Source organism: Ylistrum balloti, unplaced genomic scaffold, assembly GCF_031769215.1.
Source record: "Ylistrum balloti isolate Yb309-2 unplaced genomic scaffold, AGI_CSIRO_Ybal_v1 Utg369724, whole genome shotgun sequence".
Taxonomy (NCBI): domain Eukaryota; kingdom Metazoa; phylum Mollusca; class Bivalvia; order Pectinida; family Pectinidae; genus Ylistrum; species Ylistrum balloti.
In genome coordinates this window covers 1,401,501-1,407,500 of record NW_026781942.1, presented here as the reverse complement: position 1 = coordinate 1,407,500, position 6,000 = coordinate 1,401,501, and positions in this window count along the sequence as shown.

The following is a 6,000-nucleotide window of genomic DNA, read 5'->3' as shown; positions in this document are numbered from 1 at the left end:
CCGTTCGTACGATTTTTTATCCCTCGTTTGTACGATTTTTTATCCCTCGTTTGTACGACTTTTAATCCTTTGTTTGTACGACTTTTTATCTCTCGTTTGTACGACTTTTTATTTCTCGTTTTTACTACGTTTCCTCTCTCGTTTGTACGACGTTTTATCTCTCGTTTGTACGATTTTTTTATCCCTCGTTTGTACGACTTTTTATCTGTCGTTTGTACGACTTTTTATCCCTCGTTTGTACGACTTTTATCTCTCCTTCTTACCACCTTTTATCTCTCGTTTGTACAACTTTTGATCTCTCGTTCGTACGACTTTTTATCTCTCGTTTGTACGACGTTTATTGTCTCATTCGTACGACGTTTTATCTCTCGTTTGTACGACGTTTATTGTCTCGTTCGTACGACGTTTTATCTCTCGTTTGTACGACGTTTATTGTCTCGTTCGTACGACGTTTTATCTCTCGTTTGTACGACGTTTTATCTCTCGTTTGTACGACGTTTATTGTCTCGTTCGTACGACGTTTTATCTCTCGTTTGTACGACGTTTTATCTCTCGTTTGTACGACGTTTTATCTCTCGTTTGTACGACTTTTTATCCCTCGTTTGTACGGCTTTTTATCTCTCCTTCGTACGACTTTTTATCCCTCGTTTGTACGACTTTTTATCCCTCGTTTGTCTGTACGACATTTTGTCCCCCGTTTGTACGACGTTTATTGTCTCGTTCGTATGACGTTTTATATTTCGTTAGTACGACTTTGTATCTCTTGTTTGTACGACTTTTTATCTCCCGTTTGTACTACATTTCATCTCTCGTTTGTACGACTTTTTATCCCTCGTTTGTACGGCTTTTTATCTCTCCTTCGTACGACTTTTATCCCTCGTTTGTACGACTTTTTATCCCTCGTTTGTACGACTTTTATCCCCCGTTTGTACGACGTTTATTGTCTCGTTCGTATGACGTTTTATATTTCGTTAGTACGACTTTTTATATTTCGTTAGTACGACTTTTTATCTCTCGTTTGTACGACCTTTTATCCCTCGATTGTACGACTTTTTATATCTCCCGTTAGCACTTTTTATCCCTCGTTTGTACAACGTTTTATCCCTCGATTGAACGACTTTTTATATCTCCCATTAGCACTTTTTATCCCTCGTTTGTACGACTTTTTATCCCTCGCTTGTACGACTTTTTATCTCCCGTTTTTACTACGTTTCATCTCTCGTTTGTACGACTTTTTATCCCTCGTTTGTACGGCTTTTTATCTCTCCTTCGAACGACTTTTTATCCCTCGTTTGTACGACATTTTATCCCCCGTTTGTACGACGTTTATTGTTTCGTTCGTATGACGTTTTATATTTCGTTAGTACGACTTTGTATCTCTCGTTTGTACGACTTTTTATCAATCGTTTGTACGACGTTTTATCTCTCGTTTGTACGACTTTTTATCCCTCGTTTGTACGACGTTTATTGTCTCGTTCGTATGACGTTTTATATTTCGTTTGTACGACTTTTTATCTCCCGTTTGTACTACGTTTCATCTCTCGTTTGTACGACTTTTTATCCCTCGTTTGCACGACTTTTTATCTGTCGTTTGTACGACATTTTATCCCCCGTTTGTACGACGTTTATTGTCTCGTTCGTATGACGTTTTATATTTCGTTAGTACGACTTTGTATCTCTCGTTTGTACGACTTTTTATCTCTCGTTTGTACGACTTTTTATCTCCCGTTTGTACGACTTTTTATCAATCGTTTGTACGACGTTTTATCTCTCGTTTGTACGACTTTTTATCCCTCGTTTGTACGACGTTTATTGTCTCGTTCGTATGACGTTTTATATTTCGTTTGTACGACTTTTTATCTCCCGTTTGTACTACGTTTCATCTCTCGTTTGTACGACTTTTTATCCCTCGTTTGCACGACTTTTTATCTGTCGTTTGTACGACATTTTATCCCCCGTTTGTACGACGTTTATTGTCTCGTTCGTATGACGTTTTATATTTCGTTAGTACGACTTTTTATCTCTCGTTTGTACGACTTTTTATCTCTCGTTTGTACGACTTTTTATCTCCCGTTTGTACTACATTTCATCTCTCTTTTGTACGACTTTTTATCCTTTGCTCACAGATAACGTCGTTACTTCAAGAGTTTCCCTGATAAAGCCATAATTCTCTTGGCCCCCGTATGGTGTCATACCTGCATTTTCAATCCTCCTCGTGCCTTGCTTAACAACACCGTACAATGTAGTACACTGTGACAAGTAATCCACTGATGATACCATAATGTTTAGGATTTCCCTGAAATCTTATTTGCATGAGTTTTCCCTGGAAGTTCTCTGGGTTTCCCCTGATAATTTCTTACTTGCATGGGTTTTCCCTGACAACACAATACATGTTTGGATTCCCCTGACAACATCGTGCTTGCTCGGCTTCCGCTGACCGCAACGTTCTTGCTGGGGTTCCCCTGAAAACACCATACTTGCCTGATTTCTCCAGACAAATATATATTTGTCTGGGTTCTCTTGACAACACCATATTTGCCCGGGTTCCCCTGACAACACCATACTAGTTAGGGATCCCCTGACAATACTATTTATTTGTTTAAGTTCCACTGATAACACCATACTTGCTCGGGTTCTTCTTGGCAACCCCATATTTACAAATGTACTTGAGTTTCCCTGATAACTCAATATTTGTTTGGATTCTCCTGACAACCCCATATTTGCCGGAGTTTTCTTGACAATACATTGTTTGTGTTCCCTTGACGACACCATACTTGGTTAGGTTTCCATGACACTTTACATAGGTTTCCACTGACAACAACAAACATTTCTGCACGCATCTGTCTATGTACTATACTATTTTGTTGTATATCACGTGTTTTCCTTAGAGTATAGATTTTTTTATCAAGATGAACGTCTAATCGTGGTTGTGGATTATTTTTCAACCATTAAAACAATGTCCTGGACAGGCGAATTACGCTGCCGCCTGAGGTTGTAATAGGGCCAGAAATAGCGACCGATTCACCGATCGGTGCATTAATCACGTCACAAGGAGGTGGTAAATTTATCTGAAAGGGAGGAGCCCAATCGACCGCGCGAAACATCACTATCAATAACACAGCAGAAGGCAACACCGTCGTGTACTGTACACCACGTTCTGATAGGACATCATACACTGGTGTAACTACAACAATCAACCTTTACAGACGGCAAACCAGGCTCTATCAATCAACAATATACTACTTTCAAGTTATAATGGAAATTGAGGCTGTTCAACAACAACAACAACAACAACAACAACAACAACAGAAAGAGGCGACAAGAACGCGGCGCTGTTAAATAGTGTTCATCGCAGTTTACACGAGTTTGTAGCAAATGACAACTTTATGTTGTATAGCTGTTGCAGTGGTGACTACGACACGACAATCACCATTGTAACTGAGTATAGCTACACGAAGAATTGGGACATTTCCAATGTAAGACAGTAGGTTATTCCATACCGTAGTACTGACAGGGTCCCGATAACTACAACAGCGGATGTATCTTACGATGGATGAAGCTTGGAGGGCGTCAGAAGAATATTGGTGACACTAGGTGGAAACAGTCATAAGCAGTCTAGATAACGGCTAGTACCTGTTTAAACATGTAATTATGATATCGTATTAATACGAAAGAATACCAGGAACATCACTTCTTCATCGAAGTGCGCAGCAGAGATCAGCATTGATCCACTACAGCATAAGCCACAAGATGTCACCACTGACTCACTTCAATAGATGGCAGCACTACAGGGTCCAGTAGTAGCCACAAGATGTCACCACTGATGCACTTCAATAGATGGCAGCACTACATGGTCCAGTAGTAGCCACAAGAGGTCGCCATTGATGCATTTCAATAGATGACAGCACTACAGGGTCCACAGTAGCCACAAGAGGTTGCCACTGACTAACTTCAATTGATGGCAGAACTACAGGGTCCTCAGTAGCCGCAAGACGTCACCACTGATGCACTTCAATAGATGGCAGCACTACATGGTTCTACAGTAGCTGCAAGATGTCACCACTGACTCACTTCAATACATGGCAGCACTACTGGGTCTACTGTAGCCGCAAGATGTCAGCAGGGTGGACTTCAATAGATGGCAGCACTACTGGGTCTACAGTAGCCGCAAGATGTAAGCAGGGTGGACTTCAATAGATGGCAGCAGTTCTTGTACCTTGCGGTGTTTAGAGGAGACGATATTTGTTTTCTTTCGGCCCATTTTAATTCTAATTGTAAATCAAATATTTTATTTCAAATCAATATGGTTATCAACGAGGTGATTATTTATCATTGATTACGATCTCTCGTTCCATTCAATTCCCGTCCTCCTCTGCTGACTAAATGTGGCGATAGCCATAAAGCGTGTGCACTAATTCCCCGTTATTACCACTGTAATCGCCCCTGTCATTATGAGCTGTAATAGACAGCCTGGAGTTAGTGGTCAAGACGTATATGGACCATCCTTAGCCAAGGCTAATCACGTGGCCTCATCAGTTCGCCATACGTGTATGTGGCATGACTTGACTAATGTAAATGGCAAACTGATGCTCCGTGTTATATGGTTATCCCTGAGACATATCATATCAATTATTTTGAAACATTATTGAAGCAAAAGATGATCACCTCACAGTTATAGTTAGAATATACCAGGTGGTGAACATATCGACTGGACAATGTATAAGCGAACTCAAACAGGTTACAAATTCAATAAACTGCATATTTTATCGTAGAACGGAATGAAATCTTCCGACCCGTTGATTGGATGAAAAATATCTTTTCCTTTCAAGCTTTTATAAGAAAATAATTCAAATAAGCTTTACAAACACTTTCGAGAATAATTTGAAAACACCAAAAACGTTGATGTTTGAAGAGAAAAGAAGTAATGATATAAACAATGAAGATAAGAGTACGTCTAATTTTCTGTTCACCTGATATCCTGTGTAACCAGCTCAGGAACATAGCACATTTCCGTAGCCGAGAAAGGTATTGTCTCTTACACTTTTTTACACTGTAAAATCATCATCATCATCGTCGTCGTCGTCGTCGTTATCGTCGTCGTCGTGTGTGACTATGCATTTAACTTCCCGCTCACCACTCTGTCGTTTATATTTCCACAGCAAGGTTTTGATATGATCTGTTGCGGTTATTCTGAGAAATGACAAATTTTATGTTTCGTCCCCCGCGATTAATTTCACTTAGCCGTTGCCGACAGCCGACTTTGTAATTCCCCGGATGTAAGGTAAATCCTGCCAAGATGGTTATTATCCCGAAGGCCGGATGTGTCACGTTGGACGTATGACAAGAAGGAGAAAGCCTTGCCGGGTATTCCAAGTCTGGTAAGCTTGGTTCCGGGAGTATTCACGCTAACCGGGGACTGTTATCATCAACCTCTTCATGGTTTTTGGTGGAGTGTGGATATACCATGCCAACGAATATTTCTTATCACACCTGTACGCTATTACAATGGAGCTGAAGTGAAACAAAGATTTATCATGTTTATACACTTTAGTTGAAGCTAATGTACACATCAGTTACAGCTCATCTTATAAGCCGTGTCGGATAAGCTGGATTCACCATGGACGCAGCGCGATTAACGTCATTTTTTCTCTTCTAACCCCATCCCCTCTGTTAATCTGTGGGAGGAAACAAACTTTTAGATGACGTTACACTAAAACGCAGAATTATTAAATGCCTGTCAACGAAAAGACAATAAACAAAGTGCAATCAGAAATCGCGAGTTTGCTCAGATTGTTTGTCACGTGTCAAAAATTAATGACGTCATTAATCTAGGATTGGCACTGATATAATTAATTTGTAATGTTCTAATGTTTTCTCAATTAGAATAATGAAATGCCTGCCTTCAAGCTAAATACTTTGGAATTTTTAGGTAATACCTGTTCGTATTGGCAGTCTCTTTGTCATCTTATTGTTTATGCGTTATTTTACTTGGGCTCCTCT